The 17,444-nt window shown below is 45.1% G+C and overlaps 1 protein-coding gene across 1 annotated transcript in view; it reads left to right on the top strand.

The window, feature by feature from the left end:
• The first annotated feature begins 16,064 nt into the window (after positions 1-16,064).
• rab27b (RAB27B, member RAS oncogene family) overlaps positions 16,065-17,444 on the top strand; it is a 217,874-nt gene continuing 216,494 nt past the window's right edge. The window contains exon 1 of the mRNA XM_078552323.1: positions 16,065-16,387. The gene's annotated coding sequence lies outside the window, so the exon portion shown is untranslated. The remainder of the gene's footprint in view (positions 16,388-17,444) is intronic.

The raw sequence follows: 17,444 nt of genomic DNA, 5'->3' as shown, positions 1-17,444 counted from the left end.
TGAGTGAGAGGCAATGTCACGCACGTCTGCACTTGTCCCAAGCTCTGGTACATCACATATGTCACATTCTTTGTGAAGAACTGACGCCACGTGGAGTTGGAGGGTCTCCCCTGCCAGTGGCTTTGAAGGTGACTGCTCAATTCCTTTGTCTCTGGGTCTTTCCAAGGATCAACAGGGTACCTGTGCAGCATGTCTCACACCGCAACACATCGATGCATGAAGGAAGTCACAGATGCCCTTTACAGGAAGGTCCACCATTAGGTCAGGTTTGCTCTGGACGAAGATTATCAGGCTGTAAGATTCACCAGCTTCGCTGCCACCTCAGACTTCCCAAGAGTGCAGGGTGCAATAGGCTGCACCCATGTTGCTATATGGGCTCCATGGCAGCAGCCCCTAATGTTTATAAACCGCAAGGGCTATCAATCCATTAATGTACAACTGCTGCATGATCACCAGAAGCACATACTGCACGTTTGTGCACGGTACCCTGGGAGTTGCCATGGCTCCTACATCCTGAGCCACTCCCAGGTGCCTGAGATTTTCAAGGGGCCATTACTTCTGCAGGGATGGCTGCTTGGGAATAAGGGGTACCCACTGAAACGCTGACTGATGACACCAGTGCATCGCCCTCAGAGTCGTTCCAAGGAGAGAGACAACGCTGCTCACAGCTGCACACGCTCCCTTATAGAGCAGACCACAGGGCTTCTGAAGATGCGCTTCAGGTGCTTGGTCCACTCAGGTGATGCAGTACAATACACTCCCGATAGGGTTTCCACATCATCACAGTGTGTTGCTCCCTTCACAATCTGGCAGTGCAAAGAGGAGAACCTCTGCCAGTGGATGAACTGGAGGAGGATGAGAACTCATCGGAGGATGAAGATCCAGAGGCCCAGGTACTATGGGAGACTGCTGAAGGTCAGTATGAGTGTGATCACGCCATGGAGGACGGAAGACATGGGAGATGTGCTTGTGCTCCTTTAATTGTTGACAGGTTCCAGGCAGGTTGCCACATCTCTCCTAGCCCTCAATGCCATTTACTTTCATCTCACTTGCAGCGAGAATGAGTCCCACACTCACACTTGCGCGTTCTGGTCTCACAAATCACCAGGCCATGATCTCTGCTTTGGTCCATGGTGCCCTGTGAATGAGCTCACACTGGGAACTGCGAGTCCACTGGGGAACGAGAGCGATGTGGGAGAAGATTTGAAGTCTTCGCCGCCATCTAATGTTGCGACAGATGTGGACATGCCCAGGGATCTCCTCCTCCCGTGCATGTCTTGCCTTCTGCCACTACCACTGAGGGGATACAAATGCTGCTAGAATATCAATGCTGATAAGCTGCCCTCACTCAATGGTATTCCTTGAGGAAGAAGGGTGAGAAACGCTTACATCACACACTTCAAATAAAGATTTAAACACATCTCCCTGACATCACACAAGGGTGTGGAGACTAGTTCAACTGAGGTTAACATCACATGAATGTGAATCTCACAGTGGGACACTATCACTGAGTGGGAGGATGGCTAAATCTCAAAATAAGAGGATTCCAATGTACAAATTCACAACGCCATCAGTTGCCCGAAACATTCACATAACCATCAAATGTATTCACAAAAGTGCAATTTCTTTACAGTTGGAGCACACCTGTGATCCAAAAGTGACATCAATTTTTCTTAACATTCCTAACTCTACCGCTCCACCAGGGTATAGCCCCGACATCCACAGCAGAAGTGGAGGCAGCCTGCTGACTGCTAGGTCCTGATGCCTGTGATGACCTTGGCAGACGTCCTTTAATAGCCCAAGGCCTGGAGGGCCCCGGCTTAATAAGGGTAACCTGCTGAGGGGCAGAAGCGCCCTTGGAGGCCTGAGAAGCTAGAGTGGATGGGGTCACAGGCAGAGGAGGTTGTGAGTGGCTACCCACTCTTGGAGTGCCCTGAGAGGAGGCCCCCAGGGAGTCCGGATGACGCTCATCCTCCCCGCCCTGACTCCTGCAGGAAATGGTGCACCTGGAAGGAGATCAAGGTGCCTCGTCCCCATGTTTCCTACATCCTGATGGTGCCCATCAGGGTGTGTGGCCATGGAGTGCAGGACCGAGTGCAAATCCGGCAAGACCTGCTGGACCAAGGTCTCCATTGTGGTCACCAGCCTTCCCATGGTAACCTCGAGGCGCTCTCATGTCAAAACCACAACATCAGACAAAACGTGGATGGACTCCTCCATTGTTCACTCTGGTCTGCTAAGCCACTGTTGAATCTCTGCCTGATGTTCTGCCGCCTGTCATTGCATCTCCAACATTGATTTGGTGGCCGCTTCCAGAGGCTCATCATCTGACTCGGTCTGAGTGGGTGGCCGGTCTCCAGCAGCCCTCCGAGTTCTGGAGACCTGGGATGTCCCTGCCTCCGGCTGCTGCAGAGACGTGTCAGTGAGGTGTTCCCCAGAAAGTGAGCCTGAGCCTAATCTACAGCTGTGCCTCACTGACGCTTGTGTCTCTGAGCTGGTGGAGGGTGTGTGTGTAAGCGCCATGACAGTTCTTCCAGAGCTTCCACCTCGGGTGAAGTCTGTGGGCTTGCACTGGTGTTGGACTGCCTTGTGGGCCTCGATTTGATGATACCTAGAAAAAAGAAAAGAGAGTTTCAGTTGATGAGCATGAGCAAGATAAGACAGCATGTGATTCGCTGTGAACGTCAGGATTTGATGAAGTGATAGATCTGTGATCCATAGTAGGTTGCTGGGAGAGGCCGATCACCCCTTCCCCACAGGAGCGATCCCTGTCCTCCCCAGCCAGCTCAGCTGCAGCCTCCTCAAACTCAGTGAGGGCAATGATATCGGGCATCCTGCCCCCGGTCTGCAATCTCTCACGCCTGTTGTGTGCCAGCTTGGCTTGTATGGAGAAGAAAGAAAGGCATGTGATGAGAAGGGATGGAGCAGAGGTTGGGTGAGATGCATGTCCCCTGTGTGTGGTGAGCCCTCCCCAGAAGGGCCAGAGGATGGAGTGTGAGCAACATGACAGGTGGGATGGTGGTGATGTGAAAGTCTCAGTGAGAAAACGAGTGTTGATATGTGTCCCCCGCTAATGGTTGTGTGAGATCCCTGAAGAGAGTGGCTGTTTGAGTGCATGATGCCATGATAAGAGTTTGATATTGGAGGGAGTTCAAGGATGACTTATCCTGGTGGAGTGGATGAGATCATTCATCCTCTTCCTGTACTAGGTGGCATTTCGAGTGCGGTTGACAGCCATGCTGACCTGCTCCGCGACGGCCTCCCAGTCCGGAGAGGTGAGGCTGCTGTTCTTCCTGCAGCCATCCCTGGGATACAGGGCTTGCCTTTGCGCCCGCACTCCTCTGATCAAGGCCTGGAGAGCCTGGTGGGTGAAGCGGGTGCTGCTTTCTTCTTGAGGCTTTTGGCCTTCTTGTGGCTGGAAGACATCTCTGCTCGTGTGCTGAAGACAGGTGCGCTGGAGAGAGTGAGGTGTATGTGTTGGGCTGGCATTTAAATGTGGCGTCGGAATGTTTGACCCTGCCAGCTGACAGTGGGTGGACGAATCAGCTCCTGAACAACAGGTGATTCGGCCCAATACTTGCCTGTGCATATGAGCTTCCAAGCACGGAATCAGGCGCGAGTTCCCGCCATTCCGGCCAGTGGGGTGGGCACTATCGAAACCATCCGCCACAGCACTTAGTCTCATAAATGGAAAATACCACTCATAGAGTCTGCTCAAGATATGAAATGCTGCAGAGACCAGGAACCGTTAGTCTATCCACGGTATCTTTGTGAAATGAGCCATTCTTAAAGCTGCCTATTCAGCATTAGCTGTGGCTTAGTTGGTGGCACTTACCCCTTAAAATTGGAGGTTTCAAGTCCCACTCCAGGAAGCATAAAGATCAAGGCTGACATTTCAATGCAGTACTAAGAAACTGCTACACTATCAGAGGGGCTGCCTTTTGGATGAAACATCAAACGAAGGCCCAGTCTGTCCTCTTAGACCCCATAACACTATTTTGATGAAGAGCAGGGGAGTTAACCCCGGTGTCCTGGCTAATACTTATCCCTCGCCCAACATTGCTGAAGAAACAGATTACCAAATTGCTATTTGTGGGAGCTTGCATGTATATATTAGCTGCCGCCAATTACAACAGTGACTACACTTCATAAGTGCTTCATTAGCTGTAAAACGCTTTGGGGAGTCTGGTGATCATGATTGGCGCTACATAAATGCAAGTTTTTCTTTTTCCCCTAAAAGAGTCCAAGAATTTAACTTCTTCCTCAGAAAGGCCCAGATGATGACCATAGAGCTCTTCATTCGGCTTGAGGTGGCAATTCCTGCTCAGCTGCAATTTACAGACGGTGATGACCTCTGTTACCTCAATTCATTATGTATGAGTTTGAGCAATGAGTCCCAGCAGGCTCTTTAACTACAGAGGCCATCATGATCTCTAGCCTCACCCAGACACATGCACTTCGAGTAGTGAGTGCTCCAGGACCGACTGTATTATAAGTGATAAAAAATTACCTCAGGAAAATAGAGGTATTATGTGTATCATCAAAACCCCAAGGTCTATATAAATGTCAGATAACATTATCATTGCCATTCATTTCACATGTTTTATTCATTACATTGGCTCAGTTTTCTATTTTTGAAGAAGTTATTGCAACATTCCTTTGGTTAAAATGTATTGACATAACATGGCATTCAGTGCATCCAATATGATGTGCATGGCAGATTAAAGTAGTGAATTAGTATTACTAAATGTCTGGGAAACCAATTCTATCTAGATTCAGTGATGCTAAAATGCATCCCTGTGCTCACTTGCTTTGTCAATGACTGGTGGGTTTGAGTAAGGGGCACGCGAGGGGACAGGTGGTCACGCCGGGGCGAGATGGAGACTGAGTGAGTAGCTCAGGGGGAATTCAGCGCACGGGAGAAAGAGATGTAGTATAGATAGGAGTTATCCTGTTAAGTGAGTAATGAAATTAAGTTAACTAAATAACATAAGTAATAAGGGCAGGACAGGTGTTAGGTTGCAGCTGTGGAATGTGAGTGCTTTTGGATGCCAAGGCGATCCATGACAAACACGTCTGCGGAAAATGTAAGCAGCTTGAGGAATTCTGGCTCACTTGTGTGGTGCAAATGTTACTTACTGCTTGTCAGCCCAAGCCTGGTTATTGTCCATGTCTTGCTACATTTGGACATGGACTGCTTCAGTATCTGAGGAATCGTGAATAGTGCTGAACATTGTGCAATCATCAGCGAACATCCCCACTTCTGACCTTATGACGGAAGAAAGGTCAGCAGCTGAAGATGGTTGGGCCTAGAACATTACCCTGAGGAACTCCTGCAGTAATGTCCTGGAGCTGAGATTACTGACCTCTAACAACCACAACCATCTTCCTTTGTGCTAAGTATGACTGCAACCATCGGAGAGCTTTCCCCCGATTCCCATTGACTTCAGTTTTGCTAGGGCTCCTTAATGCCACACTCAGTCAAATGCGGCCTTGATGTCAAGGGTAGTCACTTTCACCTCACCTCGGGAGTTCAGCTCTTTTGTCCTTGTTTGAACCAAGGCTGTAATGAGGTCAGGAGCTGAGTGGCCCTGGCGGAACCCAAACTGGGCGTCAGTGAGCAGGTTGCTAAGCAAGTGCCGTTTGATAGCACTGTTGATGACCCCTTCCATTGCTTTACTGATGTTCGAGAGTAGACTGATGGAGTGGTAATTGGCCAGGTTGGATTTGTCCTGCTTTTTCTGTACGGGACATATCTGCGCAATTTTACACATAGCTGGGTAGATGCCACTGTTGTAGCTGTACTGGAACAGCTTCACTAGGGGCGTGGCAAGTTCTGAAGCACAACTCTTCAGCGTTATTGCCGGAATATTGTCAGGGCCCATAGCCTTTGCAGTACCCAGTGCCTTCAGCTATTTCTTGATATCTTGTGGCGTGAATTGAATTGGCTGAAGACTGGCATCTATGGTGCTGGGGACCTCCAGAGGAGGCCAAGATGGATCATTCACTTGGCACTTCTGGCTAAAGATTGTAGCAAATGCTCCAGCCTTATCTGAAGGTGAAGCTAGGTGGTTTCTTGTTAGGCAAGAGAATCAAAGGTTACCAGGGGTTGCTGGGAATGTGAAATTTGAAACACACCCAAATCAGCCATGATCTTATTGAATGGCGGAACAGGTTCAAGAGGCCAAATGGCCTACTTTTGCTCCTATTTCGTATGTATGTTTGCATATAACTGTGTCACCAAAGTTTTGGTTGTTGCCCTGTTTTGATGGAGTGAGCCACACTGCAGTCACTCGGTGGGAAACGTATGAGAGGCTGATGATGTGTGGGTCTAGTCACTGGCAATGTTCCAGAAACAGCTCAGCATTCAACAAATTCTTCCTGGTTTGTCCTAATGGCCAATCTTTCATAGTGCCTCAAGCCACATTGACATTCTAGATGGGATCCTTCTACAATCAGTGAGATGAACCAACTAGTTTTATAGTTTTGATCTGGATGATTTAATTAACTGTAAGCCTTGAATCTGTCTATATTCAGACTGGAGTGATTGATACTGGTATGACAACATACAAGCTTTCAGGTAGGTATCATTGATATTTTGTTTGTTCCTGTCGGAACCTGTCATTTTATTAAAAGCACTTGTGATGAAGAAATGTTAACAGTGCCTTCAGCATTAATAATCAGGTAAAAAATGCTACTGTGCATTGGAGACCAAGAGATTGATGAAACACATGCACTGTCATATTAACTAAGTTTGATTGATTACCTTATCTCCAGGCTCCGTAACAGCTCACGTGGAAATCCTGGGCTGTTTGTTTTTCTCTCTGTTATAGGGATATATATCACGTCAGTGGTAGGGAAACTATTGGAGAAATTTCTGAAGAAGAGTATTTTTCTCCACTTGGAGAGGCAAGATTTGATCAGGGTTAATCAGCAAGGCTTTGTCAGAGGGAGGTCATGCCTAACAAATTTGATTGAATTTTTTGAGGAGGTGACCAGGTGTGTAGATGAGGGTAGTGCAGTTGATGTAGTTTATATGGATTTCAGCAAAGCCTTTGACAAGGTCCCGCATGGGAGACTTATAAAGAAGGCAAAGGCACATGGGATACAGGGTAATTTGATAAGGTGGATTCAAAATTGGCTTAGTTGTAGGAGGCAAAGGGTGATGACAGAAGGATGCTTTAGTGACTGGAAGCCAGTGTCCAGTGGCGTACCACAGGGATCTGTGCTCAGTCCCCTATTATTTGACATTTATATAAACGACATAGATGACTATGTGGGGGGTAGGATTAGTAAGTTTGCGGATGACACAAAGATTGGCCGGGTGGTTAACAGTGAGGTTGAGTGTCTTGGGCTACAGGAAGATATAGACGGGATGGTCAAATGGGCAGATAAGTGGCAGATGGAATTTAACCCTGAAAAGTGTGAGGTGATACACTTTGGAAGGAGTAATTTGACAAGGAAGTATTCAATGAATGGCATGACACTAGGAAGTTCTGAGGAACAAAGGGACCTTGGCGTGTGTGACCATAGATCTCTGAAGGCAGAGGGGCATGTTAGTGGGGTGGTGAAAAAGGCATATGGGACATGTGCCTTTAACAATCGAGGCATAGATTACAAAAGTAGGGAGGTCATGTTGGAGTTGTATAGAACCTTGGTGAGGCCACAGCTGGAGTACTGTGTGCAGTTCTGGTCACCACATTAAGGGAAGGATGTGACTGCACTGGAGGGGGTGCAGAGGAGATTCACCAGGATGTTGCCTGGGATGAAACATTTAAGTTATGAAGAGAGGTTGGATAGACTTGGGTTGTTTTCGTTGGAGCAGAGAAGACTGAGGGGTGACCTGATCGAGGTGTACAAGATTTTGAGGGGCATGGACAGGGTGGATAGGGAGCAGCTGTTCCCCTTAGTTGAAGGGTCATTCACAAGGGGGCATAAGTTCAAGGTGAGGGGCAGGAGGTTTAGGGGGGATGTGAGGAAAAACTTTTTTACCCAGAGGGTGGTGACGGTCTGGAATGTACTGCCTGAGAGGGTGGTGGATGCGGGTTGTCTCACATCCTTTAAAACTAACCTGGATGAGCACTTGGTACATCATAACATTCAAGGCTATGGGCCAAGTGCTGGTAAATGGGATTAGGTGGGTAGGTCAGGTGTTTCTCACGTGTCGGTGCAGACTTGATGGGCTGAAGTGCCTCCTCTGCACTGTGATATTCTGTGATTCTATGCTACAGAGAAAGTGTAGCGAAGTAAAATAGAAAAGATTTGGCCGGAAGAGAATAAAAGAAAGGGAATCAGATAGTCACGTCAAAGGCAATCAATCCCTTTGACATCAATTACTGCTGTTGCCTTACATCTGAGGCCTTTAGGAGGCCCACAACCGAACCCATACCTATTTTCTGGGGTCCCCTTGGCCCGAGAGAGGTGACTGAGCAGGGAGGAATCTCAGGGATAGATGAGGAACAGCCCCAGACATCACCCAATATAGAAGAGGAAAGACAGAAGGTACACCTGCCCCTCGGATTGGAATTTCCTACAGATTCAAAATTTTGGGGCCCTAGTAAACACTGGGTCCTTGGTGAAGGTTGTGGAGAAAGTAAGCCTGGAAAAAATACCGAAGGTAATCTATTGTACTGTGCTTCAGTTGTCTAAGAATAAAGTTTTTCCTTCAAAGTTAGAACTATAGAGCGCTAATTTCACTGAAGTGGTGTCCAGTTTTCTTGACAGTTATGTGGATTGAGAGTGTTTTTGTCTTACAGGGCCATTTGCTGGTATGACTGCTGTAGTCAAACAACAATCAGACCAAGGTCGAGTGATTACCGTTCCACTAAGGGGCACACTACTGAGGGAGTATCGGGAAAATTAAGTAAATACTCCATTGCAATCTTTTGTTCACGTGGTATTTTTCCTCCTCCCCACAATGGAGTGGCTTGGGTTCTATTCCTGTCATATTTGAGGTCAAGTATCTGTTATTGGCCAGATCTTTTTTTACAATAGCAATGTTGCCTTAACAAATGCAAAAAGTTAGTCTGTTTTGCACATCATTCCTGAAGTGACTAATTTACACCAAATTTGCTTGTAAAACTAATCAGAAAATGCAGCAGTGAAAGCATAACAGTGAATCAGAAGCAAAGCTGCCAGTGACTTTTGTCTGTATGACAATGGAGACAAATATTCCCCATTGCATTCGCTCTGAAGTCACAAGCTGCTGGACTTTATAGTGGTGCAAGTCTCTAGAAGATTCTATGCCATTAAATCTATACCTTTGTGTGATTTACATCCTTGTCCTGCTCAGCATTATCCAAAGTAGCTACCCCCAGGACTACTGACCGAGGCAGGAATCCCAATTCGGCACACGTACACCCATGCATCAAGCACCAGGAATTTCAGGATCCTAAAATTTAGAAAAAGGACCATGTTACCCAATAAACCATCCCTTTTTAATCGAGCCCAATCCTGATTTCTCATTGTATCTAAACCTCTTTGCTCCAGGAACATACCAAATTGTGTTTTGAGCGCATCTACATTGCCTGGAATGACCTTCCTGAACAAGTTATTATATAGAATTACAGAGTATTCTGCAAGTCTTTTACCTTTTGTGGAAAAACCTAAAGTATCACTTTATTTTGCTTCTTATTCTTTAAGTTCCTCAGTTTTACCTTGTATTAAAATTCCTCATTTAGATTATTATATGCCTTGATCAGCTTCGTCAATCTCATTTGAAACCCTAAAGTCTGAAAACAAAGCACCCAGTCTCCTTAATCTTTTCTCTTAACCTTTTATCAGGGAAAAAAACGGATCTTGCTGCAGTAAAATATAAAAATCACTTTATAATGACATTTCCCAGATAAATTTTACATTTCCCTGTAGCTAGCTAAAATGGAGGTGAAACGGGAAAGATTAGAGTGACCTTCCTTTTCTGTCTATGTTGCTGGCAAGATATGTACAGTCCCTAATTGGAACTGAACCATGCATGGAAAGGTTCCACACTATTCTTAGAGCATCTGAATTGGGCAATGTTCACACGGGAACTTTCATTCCTGTCTTGTTTCCAGTCGAGATTCTGAAATTAGGGAAATACAAGTCCTCATTCAATATGTTAATACTTTAAACATCTTTATGTCAAAAACCTTCATGTTGTGTTCCAGAGATTCCCATCATTAACTGTGATATCCCTGCCTGACAAATTCACTTTAATGTTCCACTTGCTGCTCTCCCAGCATTGTGATAACAGGATGATTAATCTCATAATATGGTACGAGCACATTTCCACTAAGGATATGTGCAGAATTTATATTTCAAATGGAACTCCCACATCTGTTATAAGCTTGGTTTCATCTTAGGTATTTATTTTTTTCAGCAATGCTTAATTCTGTGTGAAGGCCAAATCCATCCAAGGCCTCCTATACGCCTGCCATGTCTGGGAGGGGGGTGGGGGGGATGGGGATCACCGAACACACCACTAGATTTCCACGCAGAATACAATAAAAAAATTATCTGATTCCACTTTCACACCAAGCCTCCATCATATCCCTGTCCATTGAAATCTTTCCTCTTTCTAACCGATACTGCTACTTTTGGCGATCCCCCAAATTCCTCTCACCTTTTTTTAAAGTGCAGTTAGTGGCTTCTTACATGCTGTTCCCTCTTCTCACACCCTCACTTTGGTGAAAGCAAAACACAACACACTGTTTGCTGCTCTAATTCATTCTCTAAAAGAAAATTTAAAAAAATTATGGAGCACTTTACCCCCTTTTCACAGCCGACCCCTAGTCCTGCAACCTTCATACTTTGGGAGTCACCAAGCTATGCCGTTCGGATAGAGGTGGCTCACTAGGTGAGGCAAGTCAGGCACTGACTCCCCTAGAATTGTCAGATGTGCACTGACTGCAGAATGACACAAACATGAAAAAGAAATACTGTTTTAGAATATTCCATGTGCAATCTTGTCATTTGCAATCGGAAAACCATTTGCAAAAACTGCATTGCTTTCAGGGTTCCCCCACCTCCCTTACCCTTTTAAGCTTCTCCTCGGGTCCCTAGGTTTCCGTTCCTGCTTTGCAATGTGTGCACCCAAACATTGCACACACTTGAAGTGCATGTCGCCATGGTGACAAGCCAGCTTGGCAATATAGCATGCGCCTCACTTACCAAAAAGAACACCAGCCGCTACAGTTTTCTGAATTACTTAGCTCTTTTTAACTTCAGCGCCCTGCAGCATGAGTCATGCCTCTTCACCATGTAGTTGATATTGCTGTTTGCTGGAAGCATTTTGTTGTATAACACATTTGATGAACATCCTTTGTGAATTATATATTTTGCCAATGCAGGAAAGACCTGCCTGACTTTTATTAATGAGATTAGCACTAAAGTAACACCGAACAATAAGGGTGTGATTGAAATAATAACAAAATGATCAGAATCACATGCTTTGGATGAGTGCAGACTCTGGTTGAAGGCTGATAAATATGATACAGTGAATGGATTAATCAGGGAAAGTGTTCACACTGAAAAAAGAGGTTAAAAAGCTTGATAATGGAATTCTGCATTCCCTGTATGTGGTCCAATTTCTTTCCTAGCATACTATGAGTGATGCCTGCCTTCTTGGCCTGACCTTTCTGAAGCTGTGTGACTCAGAGAGTGTGTAAAGGATGAATGTGAACGCAGAACTAGACATATCTTGGAAAGAAACTACAAAGAATCTAAAAAAAAATACCATATCTTGATGATTAAGATTATTCCCATGTGAAACGTCGTAAATAAGGCACAAATAAATGGCCTTGACATTCTGCAAAGTCTTTCTTAAACCAAAGAATCAGGAGTTCAGAACTTTACTGAACACTGAAAAAGAAAATCCTACTAGATATCTATGATTTTCACCCAATAAATGGAATAATGGAATGCATTTGTCCTATAGTCTTCACTATTGGAAGCAGCCATTCAATTGAGATCATTTTAACATGCCAGTCACCTCAGTTCAATAAATGGGATAGTCATGGGTCTGAAATACATCCAATTATGGTCCGACTGATCAACCCAGGGCAGTCAGACAAGAGTAAAAATAAAAAGTAATTTCAAAACATTTAGCGTATCAAGCGAGGCAGTGAAGAACTTTCACTGAAATCTCTTCACTGTTTAGTTTTGTGCACCATGCTAATCATCCTTGGCGATTTGTCCCAAACCCTCTCATTATTAGTGAAACATCTAGTGAGAGAGTTGTGAAAGGAGAATTGCTTTTTTAATTAAAACAAAGGTTTTTGAAAAGAGACAAGAGTTGCTGTGAGCTATTTTGATCAGGATGATAAATAAAATATGATGGCGTGTCTCTACATAATTTACATTGTAGTCTTCAGTATTTTCAGGATTTGCAAATTTTGTTTTCATAGCCAATGTCTCTTTGAAACCACCCGTTTGCTTTAATGTAACATGAGATTCAAGCACACGGACTGCACAAAGCTTATCTAAAAGGGGTCCTTTATTCCACTGGCACCGTGCAAAGTGGGAAGTCAGGGACACTCCTAATGTCCAGGGCGACCATGTGTGCAGGAAGTGTCTCCAGCTGTAGCTCCTCGAAATCTGTGTTTTGGAGCTGGAGCTGCGCTTGGAGTCACTGTGGATCATCCACAAGGATGAGATCTTCGTGGATAGCATGTACAGTGAGGTGGTCACACCACAGGCAACGAATGCTCAGACAGAAAGGAAATGGATGACCACCAGACAGAGTAAAGGCACTAGGCAGGTAGTGCAACCCTGGGTCAATCTCCCTCTCTAACAGATTTTTCATTCTGGATACTGCTGGGGGAAACGGTTTCTCACGGGAATGCAGCTAGAACCAAGTCCATGGCACCACGAGTGGCTCAGCTGCACAGAGGGGGGGGGATAAGAGTGGGAGAGCATTAGCGATAGGGGATTCTATCATAAGGGGAACAGATAGATGTTTCTGCGGTCGCAGACATGACACCAGGATGGTACGTTGCCTCCCTGGTGCCAGGGTGAATGATGTCACTGAGTGGCTGCAGGACATTCTGAAGTGGGAGGGTGAACAGCCGGAAAGAGCGCAGAGATTAGTTAAAGTTCAAAAAAATTTAATAAAGGAAAAAATAAATTTTAAGACATGTCCTCTCATGTGAAACTGTCACATGAGCTGGGACATTTCTATTAGTTTTATTAAAAATTTTTACAAGACCTTAAAAACCTTCATGAAATCGCATCCCGCCTGTTTCACGATAAATGTGAAGGCCGCCTGGGCTCTTCGCCTGCCCGCCAACCTTAAGGTTGGATGGGCAGCTCGGTTAATTGTTTCAATTGATAGTTAACTGGCCTTAATAGACCCTTGACAGTTCGGCGGGTGTGCAGCCGACTTGGGTACACGCCCACTGAACTGAAAGTCTGAATGACGCGCGGTGACGTCAGGAAGCATGCCCAACGTCACCGTGCATCATCTTACGCCTCAGCAAACGGGGCCCGCTCCCTCTTGCCGAGCTGAAGATTCTGCCCATGGAATTTTCTATCACAGAAGGGTGTGGAAACCAAGTCACTGAATATATTTAACAAGGAAATGGATAGATTTCTGGACTCTAAAGGCATCAAGGGGTTTGGGGAGTGAGCAGGAGTACTGCATTGAGATAGAGGATCAGCTGCGATCACAATGAATGGCAGAGCAGGTTCGAAGTGCAAATGACCTACTTCTACTTTCTATGTTTCTATTAATGGAAAAGCTTAATTTGGAGGAACAAACTATTTACAATGGAAACTGATGCCCAATACTCCAGATCCACCAGAACACCATCAAGAGCTTAACCTCTGATTTCTAATCAGCAAGGTAGCAGAGTTCAGTTGGTGGGGTTCCTTTTGCTAATTTCCCATAGCCACATGAATCAGATTACCTTGTCTCCTAGACTTGAGGGGAATCTTCTTCTCCATGGGGCTTCTCGGACTCAGGGGTGCTGCCCAATCAGTTCGATGGGGTCTCCAGCAGCTGTATGCCTGCTCCATTTCCTGGTTGTTTAGCCACCATCGGAGGCTTCAAGCTGCCTTATTTGTGGCCTTGGCTCTTACCATGCTGCAACTCACAGGTCCTGGACTTCTGCTCCTTGCTCCTGCTCTTTCCGTCACTTCATAGCATTTGGCTCTGCCCCTCAGTATGCCAAAGACACTTCTCCCTGCATGTAGGGACCCACAGGGGCCGACCAGTTCCCCTGTTTGGTGCTTTCCCCTAACATCCCACCTGCTGGTGGAGGCCCAACTACATTAAATAAGAAGTGGGTTTAAATCTCTCCTTTGGATGCAATAACAGATTAGGGAAGTGGTACGAAAACTTTGTTCAATCTGATCCTGCCTTGTTCACTGGAGAAAAATTAACCATTGTACTTCTTGAAGATGGAAGCAGGGTAAATGAGAACTACACTGTACCAATAAAACAAAGATAGATAGCACTGTAAGCAGCGTAGATGGAAGCAAAAAATTTAAAGAGGAATTGATAGATTAATTGAATGGGCAGAACTGTGACAAATGGATTTCAATGTAGGCAAATGTGAAGTCACCCATTTGGATGAAAATAGGACAGAACAGGGTACTCCCTAAATGGTGAAAAACTAGAAACAATGGAAGCACAAAGAGACTTGGCGGTTCAGGTGCATAGATCATTGAAAATCTCAAGAACATGTATAGAAAATAATCTAAAAAGGCTATTGGAATGCTGGGCTTTGTATCTAAAGAAATGGAATTCATGGGGGCACCAATCATGCATCAGTTATACAAAACCCTAGTTAGGTTACAATTGAAGTTCTGGACACCACACTTTAGGAAGGATATACTGATCTTGGAGGAAATGAAGCATAGATTTACCAGAATGAAACCTGGACTCCAAGGGTTAAATTAGGAGAGATTACGCAAACTAGGGTTGTATTCCTTGGAATTGAAAATGATTATGAGTGGTTTGACTGAACTTTTCAAGATATTAAGGTGACCAAATATGGTAGAGAGGGAGAAACTATTTCCGCTGGTCAGAGAGTCCCAGGACTAGGACCAAAGTCTAAAAATTAGAGCCAGGCTTTTCAGGAGTGAAGTTAGGAAACACCTTGGCATACAAAAGGTGGTAGATGTTTGGAACTCTCTTCCATAAAAGGCAATTGATGCCAGATTAGCTGTTAATTTTAAAACTGAGATTGATAGATTTTAGTTATCCAAAGGTATTAAAGGACATTGGTCCAAGGCTCAAGTTAGGTCACAAATCAGCCATGATCTTACCTGGCAGAACAGGTTCATAGTGTTGAACACTCTTGTTCTTATGTTCCTATTTTAGAAAGCAGCTTGGAGCGAATGTGGGGTTGGGAGGTTGGAGGGTAGTGTGGCACTGGGCTGGAGCTACAGAGCTGTGTGCTGGAGTGAGTTTCAGTAACACTGAAACCTGTTTGATTATCTTGTGAGGATGCTTTGACCATAATGTTGGGGCTCTTGACCTATGAGGGCTATTGTTGAAGGGAAGTAAGGGCAGATGGGCGAGATTACAACGTTTATACAATCCACAGTCCAGTCTGCACATTAATTAAATGGAATTGCCAGCAAAGCAAAGACAATACAAGAAAGAGGCGATGGTGAAATTGCTGAAACCTGGACACAGGGAAGGCAGGGAGTGATGGATGTAAAGAGGGAGTAAGATAGAATCTATGGTCGAGAATAAGAGGAACAACACGGGGAAGAGGCCGAGTTATGGCTCTATCCAGGGAAGTGGGCAATACCTTTTCCCTAATTCTTCTGCACTTTGGTTAAGCGATTATAATGACCATATTTGTTCCACATCAATAAAATCATCAATCAATATGGAGCCTCCTTCCAATTGTTTACAAGTTTGGTATAAAAATAGATTCTCCATCGAAAGTGTTCTTTTCTCTTCGGATTGCACAAGCTAAAATCACTGCGTTTATTGTTTTTTAGTCTTCCATTTCCCCGAGAGAGGTATTTGGGGTGGGGGGGTGAAGATGGGGTTTGTTTTGTTGCTGCTGTAACTGCATCAGCGTTAGGACCTGTGGGTCTGCAGTCTGCTCCATCCCCAGGATGGAGGAAGCTTATCAGCAGCGCCGAGCTGCTGCGTCCAGTCCCTACAACAGTGGGAGGCGGAGAAGGAGGATTCAGGCAACTGCACAGCAGTCAGCTCGCCCCCTGCTACTCCCGTTCCGTGCCGAGACTCTCCGTTTCTGAGCTGACTCGACCCGGGCGAGGAGACTGTCAGCCTCCCTCTGTCTCTCTGTCGAAGCAAACCTGGAAGCAAAAGCTGGATGAAAATCTTTCAATTGTGTGAGATCGGATCAGTGCTGAAGACCAGCCAAGGAATGGACTAGTTATCTGTTTTTTAAAGAAGGCTAACCCATCAGCTTTATAGCCGTGTGAAGTAAGTAGATACCGGTGCACTGTATTTCGGTAGGTAATACATTAGAATTATTTTCAATTATAGATTTTGTTTTGGGGCTTTTAAAAATAAAGATTCATGTTTAAGTTTTTTTTAATGGGACTTTTTTTTTCATTTTAGTGTTATTAGATTGTTGAACAAGTTATGATGCGTTTGCCTCTAAGATGTATTGAAATTCTCCTTTTTTCACGTCTTATATCCTAACTCTTTTTTTTGCACATTCTGGCTCGCTGTAATTGGAAAGGGAACTGCTGTATTTGTGTGTTTAACTGCTGGGCTCCAGTCCAATCCTGGACGCACCCTTTCTAAAGTTAGTGCTCCCTTGCCTGGGTCTTCCCAGTTCAAGACCACGGTGTCACTTTGTAATGAGGTTTCCTTTGGTCAGTCAGGGATCTGTCGCAGAGAGAGCCAACATCATTCTAGAGATTCCAAATTAAGCTAATGAGAAAAAAAATCCATGTATGTATGTGTATGTAAATATCACTTACCCAAGTCCGGAGAGGTGAACAAGACAAAAATAAAGGCTTGCATTTTTATAGTGCCTTGCACGATCTCTGGACTTCCCTCAGGTACTTGACAGATTTCCATTGAAGCACTTTTGAAGTTCAGTAACTGTTGTAATGCAGGAAATAATTTTGGCAACAGCTAAGCATTAGGAATTTCGAGTGTATATAGAAGGGTTGCGAAAGGTTTTTTTAATTCACAGGATGTGGGCTAGGCCACTGCCTAGGCCAGGATTTGCTGCCCATCCCTAATTGCCCTTGACTTTCTTGAACCGCTGTAGTCCATGTGGTGTGGGAATACCCACTGCTGTTAGGAAGGAAGTTCGAGGATTTTGACCCAGTGACAATGAAGGAACGGCGATATATTTCCAAGTCAGTGTGTGACTTGGAGGGGAATTTGCAGGTAGTGATGTTCCCATCTATCTGCTGCCCTTGTCCTTCTAGGCATTAGAAGTCATGGGTTTGCAAGGTGCTGTCAAAGAAATTTTGGTGAATTGTTGCAGTGAGTGTTGTAGGTGATACACACTGATGGTGGA

Source organism: Cetorhinus maximus, chromosome 1 (genome assembly GCF_964194155.1).
Source record: "Cetorhinus maximus chromosome 1, sCetMax3.hap1.1, whole genome shotgun sequence".
In the NCBI taxonomy this organism is placed as follows: domain Eukaryota; kingdom Metazoa; phylum Chordata; class Chondrichthyes; order Lamniformes; family Cetorhinidae; genus Cetorhinus; species Cetorhinus maximus.
Note: the sequence above shows the minus strand (reverse complement) of the source record. Positions and strands in the feature narration are given on the sequence as shown.